Source organism: Sarcophilus harrisii, chromosome 2 (genome assembly GCF_902635505.1).
Source record: "Sarcophilus harrisii chromosome 2, mSarHar1.11, whole genome shotgun sequence".
Classification (NCBI taxonomy): domain Eukaryota; kingdom Metazoa; phylum Chordata; class Mammalia; order Dasyuromorphia; family Dasyuridae; genus Sarcophilus; species Sarcophilus harrisii.
Window position 1 is genome coordinate 353,629,104 of NC_045427.1, and position 25,463 is coordinate 353,654,566.

Consider the following 25,463-nt stretch of genomic DNA (forward strand, 5'->3'; position numbering starts at 1 on the left):
CAATCACTGTCCAGAACTTGAAGGCCCATCATTGTGGAAGAAGTCTTAGAAAGCCTGCAACAGATCACACATGTCTAATAGTGAAAAATTCCAGGGAGGCAGGTATTGATCCTATATAAAGGGAAAAAAACTTTTCTTAACAATAAATAAATAAACAATTAAGCAATAAAAAGTGGTATGGGTAGTGAAGTAGTAAGGTAGTGAACTTCTTGTCACTACAAGTATTTAAGTAGAATCCAGTTGGTGATCTCTCAGGCTGCTAGAAGGGGATCAGGAATTTAGGGTTGAATAGGACCTTAGAAACATTCAAGTCCAATACACCCACTTTATAGAAGAGGATCTGAGTCTCAGAGAGATGATATAATTTCCCCAAAGTTATCCTAAAGTGAATGAGAAGTTTATCTGTCTATTCTGGGGTTCTGGGGCTATTTAGCTAAATTCCTACCTATTGTAAAAAAAAAATCCTTTCTCATTCTCCTTAACAAGTGAAAAATAGCCAAGCATTTCTCCCTCCTGAGTTCTCTAAATTATAGAATTTAGTTGAAATGGTTTTGTTTATACAAAATGCTCTAATGATCCTCTGAGATAATAAATGAGTAAATGTTTGTTGATCCTCCCCCCTATTAAAAACACACACACACACACAATATTCCCAGCTCTAAGCTAGGTCCTTTGTTGGAGGCAGAAGGATAGGAAGATCATTAAAATGTTCCTCCCTTGGGTTGCTCCCAGTCTAACCAGAGAGATAAGACTAATACACAGTGAAATGGGTAGGGACAAATATAAGATAATAAAAGAATTAGATTTGTTCAACTTGGCCACAAGGGACAGAACTGGGATCATTAATGGGAAGTAGTTACAAGGAGGCTGATTTTTTTTTTATTTTCAGGAAGCAGGCACAATTAGAAGCATCTAACAATAAAACAGCCTGTTTGAGGTAAGAACATGGATTTAGAAATAGAAGGGACTGTTGAGATCATGTAGTCACAGGTCATGGGATCAGAAATCCAGGGCTGACTGGGCCCTCAGATGTCATCTTGTCTCACCCACCCATTTTATAGATGAAGATCTGAGTTTCAAAGAGGTGAAATGACAAGGTCACCAGGTAATGAGTGGCAGAAGTGAAATTTGAATCTGACTTGTCTATTTCTTTTTTTTATAGTTTATTCTGCATATTTCTTGTTTGTATATAGTCATTTTCATGGTTTTTCCCCATTAAAATGTGAACTTACTGAGAGCAGGTACTCTCTTCTGCCTTTCATTGAATCCTTAGCACCTAAAAAATACTTAATAAATGATGATTGATTTTTCGAACTCTTCTTCTCCTTCTCCTCCTCCTCTTCTTCCTCTTCCTTTCTTTTTTCTTTCTTTCTTTTTTCTTCTTTCTTTCCTTTCCTTTATTCTCCCCTCCCTCTTTCCCCTCCTCCTTTCTCCCTTCTTCCCTCTCTCCCTATTTATCTCCCTCTCTTCCTTCCTTCCTTTCTTTTTTCTTCTTTTCATTCTTTTCCCTCCTCTTTCTTTTTTCCTTCTTTCCATCTTTCCTTTCCTTTCTTACCCTTCCTTTCCCTTCCCTTTCCTTCCTTTCCTGATGAGTTAATGATTATGTGATTCATAAGAGCAAAATCCTTCTCACAATCAAGTAGTTAATGACATAATATGGGGGAGAGAGTGCCAGGCTTGGCTTCAGGGAACCTGGGCTGAAGTACTGGCAGTACTGTTTGCTGGCATCGTGCCTTTGTATTAGACTTTTTTCATCACTTGCTTTTCTTCTCTGACACATGAGATGCATCTACTAGGCCAAAGACTGTTAATCTGAAATCCTTGAACTTTAAAAAATATATTTTGACAAGTGTATTTCAGTATTATTGATTCTCTTCAGAATTCCTTGTATTTTATATTATATTTCACATATATAAATATTATACATATTACATTCTGAGAAAGAGTCCATAATCTTTACTGAACTACTAAAGGGAGTCTGTGACACAAAAGTGTTCAGAAGCCTTGCCTGGGTTGGAGGATCACTAACACTCATTCAATCTCTAATGTTCTAGAAATGATGTGGTGATTTGGCAAGGGGGGGGTGCCTTTCCCTTTTTCCAGAAGGTGTTCCCTTAGCCAGTGGAAACATTATTTTTGTGTCCTGAGGGCCCTGGAATTCTGAGCTCTGCTGTTTTGGAAATTGATGGAAAGTAAATGTCACATTTTTTCCTTTCCAGACAGGCCTCTCCCTAGTGTTCTAGGTATTGAGAAAGCTCCAGCAGGCTAGACCGGATTTTGGGGTCAATGAGGTATACTAGGGCTACTTCCTTATCTCTCTCATGACTCTGAAATGAAATGGAAATAAACAATTCCTAAAATAGCAATCTCTCCTTTCAATGCCAGACAGGTCCACATGTGCCAGGAAAGCTCAGTGACCATCTTTGAATCCTCCCCCTTCAGAAGTTCTTCCCCAAAAGAATAATGTCTCATGGAACATTCATTCAGGGAGTTTTCTCTGCGGTGTTCCTAACACTACACTCAGAAATCCTCTAGCACCGGTAAAAGGAGTGCAGATCAGGCTTTCTGCCCAAAGGGACCTCAAGCTCAGATCAGCACATAGGGCTTCTAAGTTTGGGAAGAGGCCAAAGGAGTCCTGGGCACTGCCACCCAATGGCAGTTCTCAGTCAATTATCCTTGTTTTGTTCCCAAAAAGCAGGGACCAGTTCTGCCTGAAGGAAATTGGATCCATAGTGTGTGAGTGTGTGTGTGTGTGTGTGTGTGTGTGTGTGTGTGTGTGTGTTAAGATTAACCAAAAAGTACAAGAACCAAGGAGAAACAGGAGTCACAAATGCCAAGGGGGAAGCAACATGGAAGAGGAGGGAGAAATAGTAGAGTCCTGGAATAGATCTATTCAGAAATTCTGAGTTCAAATCTTGGCTCTCCTATAGGATCATGGAAAGTCACTTCATGGTGCATCCTAAGTTCCTCCACCTGAAAAATGAGGGGTTTAGAGGACACCTCCAACTTTCTGGCCTTAAAATTAATGATGTGCTTTCTGATGTGGTGGAAATCAGCTTCCACTGGTAACTAGCAACTTGGGTTCTGGATTCAGTTTTAACATTCTATATCTATTTTCCTTTCCAGCTTTGATGTTCTGTTTCTACTGGGAATTTTTAAGTAGGGGATAGTAGTATCCTACCACAATAAAATAAATGTTATATGGAGCATGAGAGTTAACTCCAGAAACTAAAAACTGAGAAGAAAAAGAAATGACATTTTTATATCATTGTCATAATCGCATTTATATTATACTTTATATAAAGTATATATGTAAATCTATACATATTTATATAAAATACTTTATATAGTCCTTTAATAGCATTTATATATTATGTTAGGATTTGTTTAGTATTTTACATATGTTATCTTATTTCATCCTGACAATAGTTCTGTAAGATGCTATTATTAGCCACATTTTATAAATAAGGAAAGTGAGGCATCAGATAGGTTAAATTATTTATCCAGGTCAACAGCTAACAAATATCAGAGGATATATTTGAACCCAGATCTTTTATTTATTTGTTTGTTTGTTTGTATTTTATTTTATGCATTTAAATTTTTAATAATATCTTTAATAATAATTTAATAATATAAATTTTAATAATAATAATAAAAATAATAATTTTTCTTCCTCCCTTTCCCATACCTCCTCCTTTAGACAGCAAGCAATCCAATATATGTTAAACATGTGCAGTTCTTCTATACATATTTCCACATCATGCTGCACAAGAAAAATCAAATCAAAAAGGAAAAAAAATGAGAAAGAAAAAAAGCAAGCAAACAATAACAATAAAGGGGAAAAATACTATGTTGTGACCCACATTCAGTCCCCACAGTCCTCTTTCTGGATGCAGATTGCTCTCTCTATCACAAGAGCATTGGAACAGGCCTGAATCATCTCATTGTTGAAAAGAATCACATTCATCAGAATTGATCATCACATAATTTTATTGTTACTGTGTACAATGTTCTTTTGCTGCTCACTTCACTCAGCATCAGTTCATATAAGTCTCTCCAGGCCTTTCTAAAATCATCCTGCTGATCATTTCTTATAGAACAATAATATTCTTTAACATTCATATATCATAACTCATTCAGTCATTCTCCAATTAATGGGCATCCACTCAGTTTCCAGTTCCTTGCCACTACAAAAAGGACTGCCACAAACATTTTTGCACATGTGGGTCGGTTTCCCTTTTTATGATCTCTTTGTGATTTAGGCCCAGTAGGAACTCAGATCTTCTTCACCAAGTCATTTAGCTACGTTGATGAATGGCAAAAGGATCTTGAAGCTTGTGTTTATATAACACAGACTCAGGGACCAAAAACTTCTCCCTAATGGAGGGAGAAGGTCTTAAGCTTGTTCCAGGCCAACAAGTTGGAAAAATTTGTCTCAAGCCTCAGTCTCTACTTCCCAAGATCTTTTCAGGGTCTCAGGGCTCTTCCATTCACTTTTATTCTCAGAATGTAGACTTTGATTTTTATCCCTGTAACATTTCCTATAAATAAAAATTTCTGGGTTCCCTCTCCCAAGACTTATATATTAAGTCTCCAGAAGAGAGGATAGGGAGAGAATGGATTCTAATCTCTGGGTGAGCAGCTTGTAAGATGGTAGGATAGGAAGAATGGGAGGAGAAGAAAAACATTCCTATAGGGGTCAAAATTCAGTTAGCCTTGATGATAAAGAAAAATAGACTTGTCCTGCTAACTCTCACACCAATAGTTCCAAAGGATCCCAAAGGCACCTAGGGCTGGGTGACTGGAGCTTAATGTTCTAAGAGACAAAGAGAAAATTTCGAAAGTCCTTTAGCAAAGCAGATCTAAGTACCTAGTTAACACAAAGAATTAATTAATGTAGGAAGCTGCCAGATGGCACAATTCCTCTCTTGGTAGTTCCAGGTGAGTTCCCCTTCTGGCCTGGATCCATCCTGCTCCCCTTCCTCCCACCCTGGGCTTCCCTAGCAGTAGCTTTAACGTGTCTTAAGCTCTCTTTCTATGGGATTCAGTAGAGAATCAAGTATATCAGCTTAAGAATATAGAGAATCAAGTATATCAGCTTAAGAATATAGTTTAAGTCACCCTGCTGCAAAAAAAATTGTTAATTACACCTCTGTATCAGATCTTAGGATATTAGTAGTAGAAGGAACCTTATTGATTACTTAGTTCAATTCCTTCATGTTACAGATGAGGACAGTGGGAGGCTTGCCCAAGTCATGCAGGTCCTTCAACAACTTCAGATGAAGATGTGCTTTTGATTCAAGGTATATATGGGGCTGTTTCCCTAAAACTATATACCTCAATAGTACTTACTAATGCATTAGCTTTTCAACAGTAAGTCAGAAGATACATAGTTTTAAAAAAGGCATTAACCAAAATAATCTTTTAAGAGAAATAGCAACAAAACATTTTCCCGGGAAATCTGAGGCACACTTTTCCCAAAAATATCCCAGTCTCATTGAGAAGAGTAGACATAGATATAAGTTAGACATGCAGAGATTGTAACTAGTAGGTAAGTAGGAAATATGTGTAGCCAAGGAGAAGGGAGAGAGAGTAACATATGTACAGAGAAAAGCAGTTCAATCCTTTATTGCTATATGAGGGCAATCAGTTTCTATGCTGTTACCCTGAATTTTCTCATCTATGAAAATGGGGATAATGTTTCCTTTCCAACCTAAATCTAAGGAATGTTTGTGAGCAGAATGTTTTGTAAACCTTAGTGCTATGGAAATGTCAGCTTTCATTTCCATCCAGTATGATGTACAGAGCCCCAGGACAGACACTAGCAACAATTCTCCCCTGAAGGGTGAAGTGGGGGAGGGACAGGCTTGTTCAAAGGAAAACTATCATTTCTATTTGAAAGATAATCACGCATTAGATGGGTGCTAATTTTTGATAAGATCAATCTATATGTTTTTAAATGAATACCCAACACATATAGAAAGATAAGCTTTGAATCTGCTACTGTGAGAAAAAGGTTAAAAAAAAACAGGGTGGTCCCCTTCTTCAAGTACTGACATCTATTAGGAAACAAGTCAGACCTTTGTCAGTCATTCAGCCATGTCTGACTCTTCATGACCCCATGGAACATAGCATATCAATATTGTCCATGGGTTTTTCTTAGCAAATGGTTTGCCATTTTCTTCTCCAGATCATTTCACAGATGAGGAAACCAAAGAAAATAGGGTGAAGTGACTTGCCCAGAGTCTGAAGTTGATTTTTAACTTAGATATTCCTGTCTCCGGGTCTAGAGCTCTATCCACTGAACCACCTCGTTGTTTTTGAGACAGACAAGTACTAGGTTAAATCATTGAAATACAGATCACATTGAATTTTAAGCCCACTTTTGACAAATAGTTCATTTCCTCCCTCCCAAGATTAGCCTTGATTATAGCCCCTAAGTTTTCAGTGGAGTTTAAATCAGGTAAAAGTTCTGAAACTACTGAAGTGTATTTATCTCAGCTTCTTGGATTTAACACAACATGCAGTGGTGTGTAAAGTAATATTGCAGTATTCCATCTCTACTTAGGAGTTTCTATAATAAAGAACAATTCTGCTTTGCTATATATTAATAGAATTTATCTTTCCTTTTTTTTTTTTTTTTTTGAGAGGGGTGGGGAAGGTAAGCTAGCACTCTGCCCACTGAGCCACCTAGCTGTTTCTGTAAGCTGTAACTTCTATAGGCTCACTAAAAGCATGCCCAGTACAACTTCAGTAGATGAAGAAAGACATGAATGACGTGTTCTGTTTCCATGTTATTTTTATTTTTTCCTGCAAGTTCTCTCTATTTTGAAAACTTTTCATTCCATGCAGCTTGAAGATTTTAAGTATTTGCAAGTATATTTATTTGGTAATAGCAATTTAAACTGTTCCTCAGTTTGTATTGATCAATGTTATGACCAGATGATTATAGTTCAATCGTGGATAATTGTATAGTTCCAATAGTGATTGATTCAGTTCATAAAGATATGCTAAGTCAATATTTGTAGTATGAAAATTAGTCACTTGTCAGTCCATGTATAATATTAAATGCCAAATCATATCTTGCTAGTAATTCAGAAGGTACAATTTTTTTTATAACTTTCAGTGATGAGTTGTGTCATTTATATCATTATCCTTACATAATCTACTCTAATCTTTGGGACTATCTTCCAGGTATTCTGATTTATATCTGGAACACTGGTCCTGGCTCTGGAATCTGAGAGAGTAAAGCTGATGATTTTTGCAGAGCCCTCCCTCACTTAAATTCAATTCACTTGCAAGTCATGACATCACCTTCCTAATGTCATGATCCTCTTCAAGAACAAGGAACAAACAACAACTTTGATATCTATGTCTCAAATTCTTAAAGACAGCCCTTCTATAATTTCTGGTGGCACAAACCTGGTCCTGAACTACCACATTTAACCTTTCCATCATCACAAGCAAATTAGCATGACTCAGCAATTTGTTTAGACACTTCTTTTTTTAACAGTATTTCATTTTTCCAAATACATGTAAAGATAGTTTTCAAAATTCATTTTTGTAAAACTTTGTGTTCCAAAATTTTCTCCCTCATGCCCCCCCCTTTCTCAAGACAGCAAACAATCTGATATAGATTAAATATGTGCTATCCTTTTAAACTAATTTCTACATTTTTCATGTTGTGAATATTTTTTGGTTGACATATTGTTAATGTTCTTGGGGATGGCTCCCATAAAGGACTTTTTTATTATATAAGGAGATAAACCATTTTCAGCTACACATAACCAATTCAGTGGCATGTATGTGCCACCATTGCATAAAGAAATTATGTTCACTCATTTCACAAGTATTTCTGTAGGGTTTTTTAAAAAATCTGTTTATTGTATATTTCAAGAATCTATCTTTCTTCTCTTGGTTGAGGAAGTGTTCATTATCCTAGAGCTGCCTTGAGGTAATGGGCCCTGTGTTTAATTCATATTAAATAGGTTGTTACAATTATTATTATTATTATTATTGAATTTTTAGACCTTTCTTTCATACTTGCAGCCTAACACAAACTGTTGAGAGGTAGTGTAAAGAAATGTAGTAAGGAAAATCCAGATTCATATCTTGCCTTTGCCATGTAGTTAGCATGTGACCCTGGACAAATAACATAACTTCTCATTGTCCCCAGAGAAGTTTTAATTTTCTGCAAAGACAAAAAACAAAATAAAACTTTGATAACAACAATATACATTGGTGCAGTGCTTGAATTCTAGCAAACTGCTTTCTGTTCATTCAATCATCTGAGCTTCAAGACAGCCAGGTGAGAAGGTGCTATTATTATTCTCATTTTACTGATAAAGAAATGAAGACTCAGAAAAGTTGTGATTTACCCACAATCATCCAATTAGTAAGTGTCTAAGGTGGGACTTGAACTGAGGTCTTTCTAACTCCAAGGCAACATTCTATTAGTACCAGCATGGTCTGGATTCATTCTCTGGACAAGAGTAGCAGAAGAATGAGGTTTGTGTGTGAAGTCCATGTTGAAAATTAGAAAAGGGGGGGGGGGGGAAAGGGATGGTAGTGACTCAAGGCAATTAGAAGGCTTCTCTGGTTCCATCCTCAGCTTATATACACTGAGAACTCCACTCCTCCCCCTTTCCTAGATTTTACCATATCCATTCTCCATGGGACAAACCTCCAGCCATGGGTCACATCTAGAATATGAATTCGGTTGCATACACCATGCTCTCTGTCCATCTACATCCAGTCTTCAGGTTTTGCTCAAGCTACTAATATAAGAAATAAAAATGACAGTATCTGATGCTACAAGATCTAGAGAAGACCATTCAGCTGCACATAGGACGACCATCAACCTTCTTTCAATGTCCCCAAGTCTTGGGCAATGACTCTGTCACAGGTGAATAACATTATCTCTGTTCTTGATTTATGGAGATAGAAAATTAGATGACAAACCACCAAGTTTTGGGTTTGCTTTCTGGAAGCTCAGGAAACACAGGAGAGTGAAGAGAAAAAGTCTTAAAAAAATCTTATGATTTAATGCTAAAAGGGAAGGAAATCCCCAGTTATGGCTATTGGGAAAAGGTTGATGAGGGAGTTTATGTTAACCGTTGCAATGCTTCATGATATTACCATGCATTTCCCCTAATCTAATTAAAGTGTTTTTTATGACTGTGAACAGAGGCTTAATTGAATTATATTAGCTAGATCCAAACAGACTCTGTGTTCCTGTGTTCACTGGCTAGAGGCTGAGCCATGAGTGATGAATCATCCTAGAATTTGAGGATCACAGGAAGAAGACAGTAGCCTACCTTATCCAGAAAGGGAGCTTGTCACATACAGAGGTGCTTATGAAGTTGGTTGGGGGAAATCCTATTAGAATTAGTATGGTACCTTGCTTGTAGTGAACCCTCGATGAATTCATATGGATTAAGCATTATAGTTGAAAAAGTAAGATGGGCAGATAGAAAGAGAAATGATGGGAAATTAAGACTGTATGGGGGGGCGGAGCCAAGATGGCGGAGAAGACACACGCGACTTTCTAAGCTCTTCTCTTACCCTCGTTACCAATATTATATCGAGCCTCAAAAATAGTCTTGACTGCTACAATTCGGAAAGATAAGAAGTAGAACAACTCACCTGCCAAAGAAAATCTGCAGTCTCGCCAAAAAAGGTTGGTTACGGGGCCAGGGGGGAGATCGGCGCAGACGGGGAGAGAAATTAGGTTCCGAGGAGAGTCTCAAACCGAGGGTGAAAGCACAGATCTCAGCACAAGCGCGCAGCCCCAACCCGCAGTACAGGGCTTTTCCTTGGGGCAGTTGTGATCCTGCACGGCAGGAGGACGCAGCCCGGGTTAGCCTCCAATCTGCACAGTGGGGAGCTCGGCTTGGGGCCATAGAGCTTTTCCAGGGCCGATTTGCATTGGGCAGAGACACTGGGGCAGAGTTCCGGGCGGTCTGCGGTCTGCGCTCAGCTGCTAATACTCACAGTCCCACAAGAGGCTCCGGCCTGGGGCAGTGACACTTTCACCCCTTAGTCTCTAGCCTAGGGCAATCGATAATCCACTCAGCCCTACTAAGCCGTTTGATAGCTCGGCCAGTGCTGAATCCACTTCCTGTTGGGGGAAGGGAAAACTCTCACCCAGAGCACTCCCATACCTCGGAGCCGGAAATCGGTTTAAATCTTTCCCTGCTCTGCAGAGGAAGCTGGTAACCCCCTTGCCTAGGAGACCTACCCTAAAGGCTTTAAAACATGAATAAAAAGATGAAAAGAACGATCGACAGCTTCTATGCAGAAAAAGAGCAGGTCAGCAAACCTGAAGAGACCTCAAACAGCAAAAATGCATCAGACTGTCCTCCTTTACATAATGCTCTCATAGAAGAGACCATTAAAAGTCTCAAAAGAGAGTTAGAAGATAAATGGGGAAAGGAAAGAGAAGCCTTACAAGAGAGCAACAACTTCCTGAAATACGAATTGGAAAAGTTAAAAAATTCCCAGGAAGTGCAAATTGGTGAATTGGAAAAAAAAAAATCACAGGAAAGTAAGAATTGTGAATTGGAAAAATAAAGAATTCACTAGAAAGTAGGATCCAGGAATTGGAAAAGACAAAGAACACGAAGAAAGTAGGATCGGTGAATTGGAAAAGAAAATAATTCACTAAAAAAAATTAGTGAAATGGAAAAAATTCCACAGACCAAAACAATACATTCAAAAACTCAATTGACATATACAGAAAGAAGTAAAAAAGCTAATGAAGAAAATAATTCTTTAAAATTAGAACTGAACAAATTGAAACTAATGATGCATTGAGACAGCAAGAATCAGTCAAGCAAAACCAAAAAAATGACAAACTGGAAAAAACCATGAATTATCTACTTGCTAAAATGACAGACTTGGAAAATAGATCTAGGAGAGATAATCTGAGGATTATTGGACTTTCCGAAAACTATGATGAAAATAAGAGCCTAGATACTATTTTACAAGAAATCATCAAAGAGAACTGCCCAGATGTAATAGAATCAGAAGGTAAAATAGGCATTGAAAGAATTCATCGAACACCTTCTGAAAGAAACCCTAAAATAAAAACACCAAGGAATATTGTGGCAAAATTTCAGAACTATCAGATAAAGGAAAAATTTACAAGCAGCCAAAAACCATTTAAATACCGAGGTGCCACAATAAGGATCACCCAGGATCTGGCTGCCTCTACATTAAAGGAAAGAAGGGCCTGGAATATGATATTCGAAAGGCACAAGAACTTGGGATGCAGCCAAGAATAAACTACCCAGCTAAGCTGAGCATTTTCTTCCAGGGAAGAAGATGGACATTTAATGAAACAAATGAATTCCATTTGTTTCTGAAGAAAACCAGAATTAAACAAAAATTTGATCTCCAAGAATAGAACTCAAGAGATGCAGAAAAAGGTAAAAATAACTCTTGAGAATTGTATTTCTGTTGTGGATATACAAAAAAATACATGTAAAATTTGATAGTACTGATATAACATAAAAAAGGGAAGTAGATATGGAAAAGGGATGATGGCAGAATAAGGTGGGAAGGAGGGATAAAAGAGGGAAACCACATCCCACAAAGAGGCTAAGGAAACTTATCATATCTGAGGGAATTTAGAGAGGGGAGGAACATTGTGTGAATCTTACCTCATCAGAGTTGGCTCAAAGGAAAAATAATTGACATTTGTTTTAGAGAAAATTCTCTCTCGCCTCATTAAAAACGGGGAGAGGAAAAGGGAAAAGAAAAGAGTAATAAGGGAAGGAAGGGGAAAGACTCAAAGGGGGAGGAGGGATTATAAAGAGGATAAGTATCGTGATACAAGAGGGGACATAAGTTTAAAAGAGGGAAAGAGGGTTGGGGAGGCAAGAATAAGTAAAGCACAATCTGGGGTTATTAGGATGGCAGGAAATACAGATTTAGTAATTCTAACCGTAAATGTGAATGGATGAACTCCCCATAAAGAGGAGGCAGATAGCAGACTGGATCAAAAGTCAGAACCCTACAATATGTTGTTTAAAGAAACACATTTAAAGCAGGGGATACATATAGAGTAAAGGTAAAAGGCTGGAGCAAAATCTATTATGCTTCAGGTGAAGTCAAAAAGAGGGGTAGCCATCCTTATCTCAGATCAAGCAAAAGTAAAATTGATCTAATTAAAAGAGATAAGGAAGGAAACTACATCCTGCTAAAGGGTAGCATAAACAACGAAGCAATATCAATATTAAACATATATGCACCAAGTGGTATGGCACTCAGCTTCCTAAAGGAGAAGTTAAGAGAGTTGCAAGAAGAAATAGACAACAAAACTGTAATAGTAGGAGATCTCAACCTTGCACTCTCAGAATTAGACAAATCAAACCGCAAAACAAATAAGAAAGAAATTAAAGAAGTAAACAGAATATTAGAAAAATTAGGTATGTTGGATCTTTGGAGAAAATTGAATGGAGATAGAAGGAATATACTTTCTTCTCAGCAGTTCATGGAACCTATTCAAAAATTGACCATATATTAGGACATAAAGACCTCAAAATTAAATGCAAGAAAGCAGAAATAGTAAATGCTTTCTTTTCAGATCATGATGCAATAAAAACTACATTCAACAAAAATTAGGGGTAAATAGACCAAAAGTAATTGGAAACTAAACAATCTCATCTTAAAGAATGATTGGGTGAAGCAGCAAATTATAGATACAATTAATAATTTCACTCAAGATAATGACAATGATGAGACATCATACCAAAATTTGTGGGATGCAGCCAAAGCGGTAATAAGAGGGAATTTTATATCCTTAGAGGCTTACTTGAATAAAACAGAGAAAGAAAAGATTAATGAATTGGGCTTGCAACTAAAAAACTAAAAAGACCAAATTAAAACCCCAATCAAATACTAAATTGGAAATTCTAAAATTAAAAGGAGAAATTAAAAATATTGAAAGTAAAAATCTATTGAACTAATTAATAAAACTAAGAGTTGGTTCTATGAAAAAGCCAATAAAATAGATAAGCCTTTGGTAAATCTGATTAGAAAAGGAGGGAGGAAAATGAAATTAGTAGTCTTAAAATGAAAAGGAGAACTTTCCACCAAGGAAGAGGAAATTAGAGAAATAATAAGGAGTTATTTTGCTCAACTTTATGCCAATAAATTTGATAACCTAAGTGAAATGGATGACTACCTCCAAAAATATAGACTTCCCAGACTAACAGAGGAGGAAGTAAATTGCTTGAATAGTCCCATTTCAGAAAAAGAAATAGAACAGGCAATTAAACAACTCCCTAAGAAAAAATCCCCAGGACCAGATGGATTTACATGTGAATTTTACCAAACATTTAAAGAACAATTGGCCCCAATGCTATATAAATTATTTGATAAAATAGGGAATGAAGGAGTCCTACCAAATTCCTTCTATGACACAGACATGGTACTGATACCTAAACCAGGTAGGCTGAAAACAGAGAAAGAAAATTATAGACCAATCTCCCTAATGAATATTGATGCTAAAATCTTAAATAAGATATTAGCAAAAAGACTACAGAAAATCATCTCCAAGATAATACACTATGATCAAGTAGGATTTATACCAGGAATGCAGGGCTGGTTCAATATTAGGAAAACTATCAATATAATTGGCCATGTTAATAACCAAATTAACAAAAACCATATGATCATCTCAATAGATGCAGAAAAAGCATTTGATAAAATCCAACATCCATTCCTATTAAAAACACTTGAGAGTATAGGAATAAATGGACTTTTCCTTAAAATAATCAGCAGCATCTATTTAAAACCATCAGTAAGCATCATATGTAATGGAGACAAACTGCAACCATTCCCAATAAGATCTGGAGTGAAACAAGGTTGCCCACTATCACCGTTACTATTTAATATTGTATTAGAAACGCTAGCTATAGCAATAAGAGCTGAGAAAGAGATTAAAGGAATAAGAATAGGCAATGAGGAAGCCAAATTATCACTCTTTGCCGATGACATGATGGTATACTTAGAGAACCCCAGAGATTCTGCTAAAAAGTTATTAGAAATAATCCACAACTTTAGCAAAGTTGCTGGTTATAAAATAAACCCACATAAGTCATCAGCATTCTTATATATCACTAACAAAATCCAACAGTCAGAGTTACAAGAGAAATTCCATTTAAAGTAACTACTGATAATATAAAATATTTAGGAATCTATCTGCCAAGGGAAAATCAGAAACTTTATGAGCAAAATTACAGACCACTTTTCACACAAATTAAGTCTGATCTAACCAATTGGAAAAATATTAAATGCTCTTGGATAGGGCGAGCAAATATAATAAAGATGACAATATTACCTAAACTAATCTATTTATTTAGCGCTATACCAATCAGACTCCCAAAAACTATTTTAATGACCTAGAAAAATAACAACAAAGTTCATATGGAAAACAAAAGGTCAAGAATTTCAAGGGAATTAATGAAAAAAAATCAAATGATGGTGGCTTAGCTGTACCAGATCTAAAATTATATTATAGAGCAGCAGTTACCAAAACTATTTGGTATTGGCTAAGGAATAGATTAGTTGATCAGTGGAATAGAGTAGGTTCAAGGGATAAAACAGTCAACAAATATAGCAACCTAGTCTTTGACAAACCCAAAGATCCCAGCTTTTGGGATAAGAACTTACTGTTTGATAAAATTGCTGGGAAAATTGGAAACTAATATGGCAGAAACTAGGCATTGATCCATACTTAACGCCAGTACACCAAGATAAGGTCAAAATGGGTTCATGACCTAGGCATAAAGAATGAAATCATTAATAAATTAGAGGAACATAGGATAGTTTACATCTCAGACCTGTGGAAGGGGAAGGTCTTTATGACCAAAGCAGAACTAGAGATCATTACTGACCACAAAATAGAAAATTTTGATTATACCAAACTGAAAAGTTTTTGTACAAACAAATCTAATGCAGACAAGATTAGAAGGAAGCAATAAACTGGGAAAATATTTTACAGTCAAAGGTTCTGATAAAGGCCTCATTTCCAAAATATATAGAGAATTAACTCTAATTTATAAAAATCAAGCCATTCTCCAATTGAAAAATGGTCAAAGGATATGAACAGACAATTCTCAGATGAAGAAATTGAAACTATTTCTAGTCATATGAAAAGATGCTCCAAGTCATTATTAATCAGAGAAATGCAAATTAAGACAACTCTAAGATACTACACACACCTGTCAGATTGGCTAAAATGACAGGAAAAATAATGATGATTGTTGGAGGGGATGTGGGAAAACTGGGACATTGATTCATTGTTGGTGGAGTTGTGAACGAATCCAACCATTTTGGAGATAGTTTGGAACTATGCTCAAAAGTTATCAAACTGTGCATACCCTTTGATCCAGCAGTGTTACTACTGGGATTATATCCCAAAGAAATTATAAAGAAGGGAAAGGGACCTGTATGTGCACGAATGTTTGTGGCAGCCCTTTTGTAGTGGCTAGAAACTGGAAACTGAATGGATGTCCATCAGTTGGAGAATGGCTGAATAAATTGTGGTATATGAAAATTATGGAATATTACTGTTCTGTAAGAAATGACCAACAGGATGATTTCAGAAAGGCCTGGAGAGACTTACACGAACTGATGCTGAGTGAAATGAGCAGGACCAGGAGATCATTATATACTTCAACAACAATACTAGATGATGACCAGTTCTGATGGATCAGGCCATCCTCAGCAACAAGATCAACCAAATCATTTCTAATGGAGCAGTAATGAACTGAACCAGCTATACCCAGAAAAGAACTCTGGGGATGACTAAAACCATTACATTGAATTCCCAATCCCTATATTTATGCACACCTGCATTTTTGATTTCCTTCACAAGCTAATTGTACAATAATTCAGAGTCTGATTCTTTTTGTACAGCAAAATAATGTTTTGGTCATGTATACTTATTATGTATCTAAGTTATATTTTAATATATTTAACATCTACTGGTCATCCTGCCATTTAGGGGAGGGGGTGGGGGGGTAAGAGGTGAAAAATTGGAACAAGAGATTTGGCAATTGTTAATGCTGTAAAGTTACCCATGTATATATCCTGTAAATAAAAGGCTATTAAATTAAAAAAAAAAAAAATGGAAAAAAAAAAAAAAAAAAAGACTGTATGGAAGTAGAGTAGAGAAATGAAAAGAATCCTGAGGCAGCTAGCTGTAGGAAGACCTGCAGTCAAGTATAGGCTGTATAATCTTAAAAAAGCATTTCTTCTTAGACCTTCACTTCCCTCTCTGTAAAATGAGAGAGTTAGACTGGGTGATGATTAAGATTTTATAGAGTTCAAACTTATTTATAAAAATTTATAGATTTTTAACACTCTACATGTATCATCCCAATATAGAGTCTTAACAGTTTTAGTTATATATGCTCTATGATTTCAGGGCCCTTTCACATTAAACTCTCTGCATTTTAGGATTCTTTCCTCTTGAAGGGAAGGATGGATTAATTTTTTTTAATATTTCCAGAGAGTAGTATCACAATAGATAGCATTCTGGGCTTAGAGTCAGGAAGCCTCATCTTTGTGAGTTCAAATCTGGCATCAGACACTTACCAGCTATGTGACTGGACAAGTCATCACTGTTTTCCTCAGTTCCTTCATGTATAAGATGAGCTGGAGAAGGAAATGGAAAACCATGCCAGTATATTTGCCAAGAAAACTCCAAATAGGATCACAAAGAATTAGACACAACAATTCAAAAACAATGATAAACAATTAGTAACTGCTTGCCAACTGACTGACTGGGAGTCCACAAATGGGGTCCATCTATGTAGTGACTTCCCAAACCTGGGTCTCATGAATAGGACATAGAGAAACTTCTGTCATCCTCCAGCTCACTCAGGAATCATTGATATTCCACTGTGGGTCTTTTTCTTCAACAGCTGACCAGTCACCATGAACGCCTTCCAATTTTAATTCCAGGCACCTTCCATCAGTTGGTTATTAAAGACCATCCTCTCATTGCTCCCCAGCATCAGCAAAATAAAGAATGCAAATAATTTCCCTGACCTGGCAACCGCAGCAGCCAAATAGATCACTGTCTCCTTCTATTCGTGCCTGGTATTTATGCTTTGAATTTTAAATTTGATTTTCCCATCACTTTTCAATAACTGCTTTTCCCCACAATGTCTTAAGTCTTGACCTTATAATGCTCGAGTTAAAAGGCACTGTCTTGTTTCCAGCCGCAGACAATTTACTTTTGAATGGTCCAATTACACAGCGAGAGTTCTGCCTGGCTGCAATGGAAAAGTCACCATTTGGCCAAGAGATAATAGTATTGAAGGCAACCTATTTGCCTGCTGACCTGTGCCTGTCCTCTAACTGTCTGTTAGGTCCAAATTGGAAAGGAGAAGTCTAAAGAGATGTTTGACATATACACATATGGATACATAAAAATGCATCCTTGCTAGATGAACTCTTTTTTTAAAAAAATGATTTTATTGTAAACCTTTATACATACACACATATATATATGTGTGTGTGTGTGTGTGTGTGTGTGTGTATATATATATATATATATATATATATATATATATATATATATATACTTTACCACAGTCAATCCCCCTTAAGCCACCAATCTTCAAATCCTCCCTTATAGCAAAAACCCAACTAAAAGAACAATCACATCTGTCAATATTTGCAGTATTCCACAACCCTGGTCCCTACCTCTTTATCAAGAGAAGGTAGATGTGAATCTATTATCAGTACTATGGGACCAAGATTGCTTATTACAATTCCTCATAGTTTGACTGCCTTTTAAGATTGTTATAATTTACATTATTGCATCCAATGTGTATATTGTTCTCTTGATTCTTTGTTCACTCTACATAAAAGCCTTTCCATGTTTCTCTGAATTCTTCATAATTGTTGTGTCTTATGGTGTAATAATAGTCCATTACATTCATATGCCATGATTTGCTCAGCCATTTTCCAGTTGATGGGTATTCATTTGGTTTTTCATTTGCTACCCCAAAGAGTGCCACTGTGAATATTTTGTTTTATCTAGGACTTTTATTTCTTTCATTGATCTCCTTGGGGTATATGATTAATATAGGGATCACTGAGACAAAGGAATAGGAACAGTTTATTTTCATGAAAAGGAGGCTGCCTCTTTTTGAGGCTCTTCTCTTGACTGACCAAACCAGACACACAGACCTGGGGGAATTTTTGTAGGAGGGGAAGGTGGAAGAAGTCTTTCCTGATGGGTAATTGTCTCTCTAAAATACTATTTCAGGAAAGTCAAATCAACAAGCATTTATTAAGTGCTCACTGTATGCCAAGTATTGTACTAAGTACCGGGAATACAAAGAAAGACAAAAGAAGAGATACAGAGGCAGATAAAAGGACCTGCTTTCAAGGAGCTCATAAGCTAATGGGAGAGATAACATGCAGACAGCTATGTATAAATATGATATAAAAAGGATAAATAGAGATAATCTCAAAGGGAAGGCATTATTTTTAAAGGCTTCTTGTAGAAAGTGGAAATTAATCAGTCAGCCAACCAATATTTATTAAGTGTCTACTATGTCTCAGCCTTCAGGGAACAAGGAGCAGTTTCAGAAGGAAAGCACTGTTTTTTTTAAGGAAGATGAAGGGAGGGCATTAGATGAGATTTGTAACACTCCATGAAAACCAGTAAGCAGATATTAAGAGGAAGAAAAATTCAGACATGGGTGACAGTCAATAAAAATTAATGGAGTCAGGAAATGCAGTGTCTTGAGTGAAAAATAGCAAAGAAGCCATTGTCACTAGATTGGAGAGTACCTGGAAGTAAATAAGATTTAAAAAAAAATTTAAACCTTGAGAAGTAAGTAAAATTCAGGTAATAAAGAACCTTAAAAACTAAATAGAAAATATTATATTTGATCTTGGAGGTAATAGTACGGCACTGGATTTCACTAAATGGGGGGAACATTAATTCAGATCTGTGCTTTAGGAAGATCATTTTAATAACTGAATGAAGGATGAATTATAATGGAGAAAGACTTGAGATGGGAACTATTTCAATAGGCCAAGTTTAAGATAATGAGGGCCTGCACTAGGATGGTTTAGTGTCAACAGAAAGAAGAAGGTATATGAGAGAAATGTTACATAGATAAAAACAATAGAACTTAACTCTTTGATATGTCAGGATGGAGTATAAAAGAGTAAGTAGTTGAGGATGACACCTAGGTTATGAATCTGGATGACTTAGGAGATTGATAGAATTAATAACAGGGAAATTGGAAGAGGAGAGAGATTGAGGAGAAAGATATGTTCTGAATGTTAAAATTAATATATCTATAAGATACATGGTTCCAGAAGTCCAATAGTTAGTAGGAGACATGAATCTAGAGGTCAGGAGAGATATTGAGGCCTAAAAAGTAGATCTGGAAATCATTTGCAGAAAGATGATAATTGAATCTATAGGAAGCAATAAGATTACCAAGTTAAATATTATAGAAGAAAAGGTAACCCATAATAGAATTTTAAAGAACAACCATGGTTAGCAGGTGTCACTTGGATGGAAATCCAATAAACTATACTGAAAATGAATGATCTGACAAGTTAAAGGAGAATTAGGAATGAGGAATGTTATGAAAATCTAAAGAGAAGAGAATAGCACGAAGAGAGTGATCAAAAGTGTCAAAAACAGAACACAAGTCAAGAAGGATGGAACTTGAGAAAAAAATCTATTGGATTTGGCAATTAAGATATCATTAATAACTTTACAGAGCTTCAGTTGAATTTGAGGTGAGAAGCCAGACTGCATGGAATTAGGAAGGAGAATGGAAGTGTACCTATCGTATATGGACTTCTCAAGGAGTTTAGCCATAAAAACTAGAACAGGAATGGGACAAACAGGGATGAATAGATTAAGTTAGGGGTTTTTGAGAGTTTGAGGAATGTTTGTAGACAGTAGAGAAGCAGCCAGTCAGTAGTCAGAGACTGAAGATAAGTGAGAGTTGAGATAATTAAATGGGCCATCTGCTGGAGAAGACAGGATGGAATGGGATATCCAGCTACACTCCATTTCCTCCTCCCAATCATATTCTCTCCAGCTTCCTCAATAACCACCTTATTATTTCTAAAGTACCTTTCCATTCTTCCTCCAGTTCTGGAACCATGAACCATGACCAAAGCAATTATATCATTATCCCTGAATGGGATGTATCAATCTGCTTCTCTATGGTCCCATTCATGATCTTTGCAAATGTCTGGTCCAAATTTCCCCTCATTCCCTATCATTCCTCTCTTTGCTTTGTTTCCCCTATTGAAATTTAATCTCATCAAAACCAGGAACTATATTTTCTTTCATATTTGTATTTCTGATATTTAGTACTATGTTTAGTAATTGTTTAATACATGTTTTTTCATCCATTCCTTCATAATTCCAAATTGATTTCCGGAGTTGTGGACCAAGTCACATCTTCACCAATACTGTAATATTCCAATATTAACCTTCCATTTCCTATTATGTTTGACAAATAGATGAATATAAAGTGAAAGTAATCAATTTCCCCAAAATCCATTTTTCCCCACATAATCAGAGAGGCATAAGTAGAGTGGAAATATGCTAGATCCGGAATCTGAACCTGACTTGAAATCTCTGACATTTACTAGCTTTGTGACCCTAGGCAAGTGAGATAGATGAAATCAATGCAGTTTAAAGAGCGAGAAGAAAAAGTGAGGCAATGCCTCACTAGAAATTAATTATGTCAGTTACTTGGAAAGCAGTCTGACAAAAATCAGGTTTAAATAATTATATTTCCTTTTCCATTTGGCCAGTTCTACTTTTTAAGCAGCTGTTTTGTCAAGCTGCTGTTGACTCTTTTTTTCATGATGATTTTACATCACTCTCTTTTCCTAATTTTTCTTCTCTCTCTTATTTTATTTTTAAGGTCCTTTTTTGGGCTCTTCCATGAGTTCTTTCTGGATTTGAGACCATTTCCCATTTTTCCTTGGAGTAGTGCCCATATGTTTTGACATTGCTGTTTTCTTCTGAGTTTGTGTCTTGATCTTCCCTGCCACCAAAATAACTTTCTATGGTCAGATTCTTTTTGTTTTTTTGCTCATCTTTTTTTGTCTTTTAACTTTCTTTTAAATTTGAGTTCTGCTTCCAGGATGGGGCTCTATCTCAGGCTTCTTATACTATCAATGCAAGCCCTGCTGTTTATCTGGTGCTGCACTGCTATTATCCTGGGGGACCCTTATGTCTAGTGCTTGTGCTGAGGGGGTGGGGAGAACTGTAAGGGGGGGACTGGCACTGGTGGAAGCCATATGGGTCTTGCTTGTTACCTGGTCCTGATCTGGGATCCCAATGCTGTCATGGTCTGAGGTCAGGGAGATGTTCCTACATGGGCATCTGACTGTTTCCCCAGGGCTACATTGAAGTACTTGGTAGTCTGGCCACTTGGGTCTATGTTGGCCTGTTCCACTACACTGGGACTCAAGATGGACCACTAATTTGCTGAGGGAGGGAGGATTACTACTAACTTGGCTGGATGTTTTCTGTCCAAAACTGAGCTCCCCTTTTCCTTGAAGGAGACAGACCTTTCCTGATTTGCTTTCAAGTTTCTTGGTGAAAAGATTGTTTCACCCTATCTTTTTGCTGGATCTGTTGTTTCAGAATTTGGATGTGAATATGTAAGAGTTGCAGCAATTTCCTGCTTATTTCAGCATTTAGGCCCTCAGAAGGCTCAAAAATCACTTGTATCATATTCTTATATTGTTTTATATCATATGTAACACACCCAAAATGAATATCCCCTCCAGATAAATTGGAGAACTAGGAGAGAGAAGTATCCCCTCCACACTTCCTACATTCTTATATTGTGCTATATTAAACAATGAGCTTCAACAGAATAAAGAACCTGAATATAAAAAATCATGTTATTTTTAAAAATATAAGAGGAGAATAGAAGAAAATATTATTTACATGTATAGCTAGGGGGAGAATTTTTAAACAAGCAAGGGACCACTTATCAAAGACAAATTAAACAATTTTGAATACATATAGTGAAAAACAATTTTGTAGGAAAAAGAATAATGCAAATATAATTAAAAAAAGAAGCCATTAACTGGAGAGAAAAAATATTGGTATCAAATATCAAGAGCATCTAGTTCAACACATAACTGAACAAAGATGCTTTTTAAAACAGACTCCACAAGTGAATATTCATTAGGCATTCCTTCTTTAAAAGTGAACTTTATGAGAGCAGAGATTGTCTTTTGCCATTCTTTATGTCCTAGTGTTGAGCTAATTCCTGGCATATAGTAGCTGCTTAATAAAAGTCTCTTGAATAAGTGATTAACAGACATTTTGAGCTATATGCAGTGTGTTTCCTTTTACAAGGGAGTCTTTAAATAATGGCGGGATGTCAATCAGTTGGAAACATGAGTTTGGAGGTCAGGAAAGATTAGGGCTCAACAAGTACATCTAAGAATCATCTGCAGAAAAATGATGATAGTCTAAAATCATGAAAAAATTCTCTAATTTCTCATTATTAATTAGAGAAATGCAAATTAAAATAAATCTGAAGTACTATTTTACATCTCTCAGATTGGCTAAATGAAAAGGTAATAATAAATGTTGGAGGAGATGTGGAAAAACTGGGGCATCAATGCATTATTGATAGAGTTGTGAAATGATGCAACTGTTTTGGAGAGCAATTTGGAACTATGTCCAAAGAGCTATAAATTTGTGCACACCCTTTGAGCTAGTAGCATCAGTACTGGATCTGTATCCCAAAGAGGTCACAAAGGAAGGGAAAGGACCCACATATACAAAAATGTTTGCAACAGTTCTTTTTTGTGTTGAGAAGGATTGAAAATTAAGTGAATGCCTATCAATTGGGGAATGGCTGAATGAGCTATGGTATATAAATTTAAGGGGATACTATTGTTCTAAAAGAAATGATGATTGGGCTGATTTCAGAAAATCCTGTAAAGATTTAAATGAACTGATCTTGAGTGAATTGAGCAGAACCAGAGAACATTGTACACAGTAAGAGCAAGATTGTGTGATGATCAGCTATATATGAGCTCTTCTCAGCATTACAGTGATCCAAGACAATTCCAAGAGACTTGGAATGGAAAATGACATCCTCATTCAGAGGGAGAACTATGAAGACTGAATGCAGATTGAAGCATACTGTTTTCACCTTTTTTGTTTATTAGTTAGCTTTTTCTCTCTTGTGGTTTCTTCCTTTTTGTTCTGATTTTTCTTTCACAAGATGACTAATATGGAAATATGTTTTAAGTGATTGTACCTGTATCATATTGCTTTCTGTCTTGGGGAGGGGAAAGGTAAGGAAAGAAGGGAGAAAAAATTTGGAACTCAAAAATCTTACAAAAATGAATGTTGAAAATTATCTTTACAAGTAATTGGTAAAAATAAAATATTAGTGAGAAAGAAATAAAATGTGATTAGCTAAATCAGGCAAAGAAAAAAGATTCTGGGAAAAAAGAAAAGAAGGAAGAAAAGAAGGAAGGAAGAAGATTGAATACATGGAAACTAGTGAAATCACTAAGTGAAATACTATAGAAAAAGAAGAAGAGAATCCATAATAAGAGTCATAAAGGATAGCCATTGTTAACAGGTATCTCCTGGATGGAAATCCAGTAAGTTAAACTAAGAAGGAATGATCAGAAAAGTTAAAAGAGAAGTAGGAGAGGGGAGTGTTGTGAAAATCTAGAGATAAGAAACTATTATCAAAAGAATAATAGTTCTGACAGTCAGAAATGTGTGTGTGTATGTTTATATGTATGCATGTGTATATGTATGTATATACATATGTGTACATGCACATGCAGCTACATACATGTGAATGAATCTATGTATACATTTCTGTATACATAAATGTTTATATTTTATAATTATATTTATAATGCATTATATTGATATATGTTATATTATTATAAACATGTGACATATAATATATTATTATATAATTATACATAATAATATATTCTATTATATTAATTATACTATGCTTAATTTTGTGTATATTATTGTGAGTACATACCACATCACCTCCTAGGGTTGTTCTAGAGAATCAAAAGATATATATCTATATCTATACGTATAGATATAGATATATAGAGCTTTGCAAGCCTTAAAGTCACATATAACTTTAGATATTATATAAGGAATTAACAGACTGCTTGGGTTACTATGAACCAGTCACTTAACCTACCTAGGCCTCAGTTTCTTCATGTATAAAATGAGAGGTTAGACTAGATGATCTCTAAGGGCTCTTTGAGCTTTCAGTCTGTAATACTACTGTAACACTGGGGGGTTACTATTGTAACTGCCCTGTAACCCTTGGGGGGGTGTGATGTGTAATGACAAGGACTCTTCCTCCCCACACTGAGAAGGTACAACTATATTCTGAGAGTCTTCTATCAGTCATGGTGACTCTTTTCTTTGGCTGCCAAGCTACAACTCTGTGTATATAATTAAGATACAATCTCTAGTCCTTGAGCCTCCTCTTCTTGCAATCTCAAGGTATAAGGACAACACTCTGAGCTCTGACAACACAGGGCCAATGGCGATAGGGAGGAAACCATTCTCTGTACCAGGTGGAAAACTGTGAACTTGTGGGCTCCTAGGCAAGCCTGTATCTGTATGCCTTTTTGTGTTTTCCTTTCTTTGCTGTCTTGTAAGGAATGCAAAAGCAGCTGGCATTTTTCCTATTCCTGGGCACCTGAGCAGTGGGGTATTGGCTACCAGATCAGTTGCAGTGCCAACAGTCCCAGTGGGAGAACAGCTAAGAAAAGGCATTTCCCACAGAGAGAAAAACTACTGAGAGAAAGAGCCCAGTGTGTGTTGATTGGGCTGTAATCAGTAGAGGTGACATCTAAACTAGTTAATGAGTAGCCCTTTTGCAAATGTCTATCTCAAGGAGGTTTAGATACCTAGCAGTTCAAGTGACTTAATCGTTCCATGATTCTTCATTGCTTAGCAGACTCTTTCTCATAAGAGAACAAAACTAGCTGTTCTAAACTTGAATTATTTTTGTGCCCTGGATACTGTTTTTTATTCTCTCTGATTGGGAAGAATTCTTTGAACAAAGGCAAAAATAGAATTGTGACTCAATTATGTGAACTAAGAGATTGGATTGGAATACTGAGAAGGCAAGAAACTCCAGAGCAAAGAATCTAGAGTATACTATTGAGGGAAGGTATAAAATGGGGATTGGTGAAGTTCTCTAGCTAGGTCATCTTGGTGCCGCAATGACTATCATGAAAGACTATATACATCTATCTATCTATATAGATATAGATATAGATATATAACCATACCTCCATAGACAGGTGGTCAAATGTTATGAGCAAATAATTTCAAAGGAATAATTGCAAAATCTCCTCTTATTCTATGAAAATATGATCCAAATTGCCATTTACAAAGAGCATGACAATAC

The 25,463-nt window shown here is 36.2% G+C and overlaps 1 long non-coding RNA gene across 4 annotated transcripts in view; it reads right to left on the reverse strand.

Annotated features, from left to right (window-relative positions):
* LOC116421617 overlaps nucleotides 1-25,463 on the reverse strand; it is a 188,107-nt gene that overhangs the window by 42,888 nt on the left and 119,756 nt on the right. For 3 of the 4 annotated variants that reach the window (XR_004232079.1, XR_004232081.1, XR_004232078.1), the window contains one exon: nucleotides 16,639-16,668. The exons of the other annotated variant lie outside the window; for it this stretch is intronic. This is a non-coding gene — a long non-coding RNA (uncharacterized LOC116421617). Of the gene's footprint in view, nucleotides 1-16,638; nucleotides 16,669-25,463 lie in introns of those variants that run through there. 4 annotated transcript variants of the gene reach the window in all.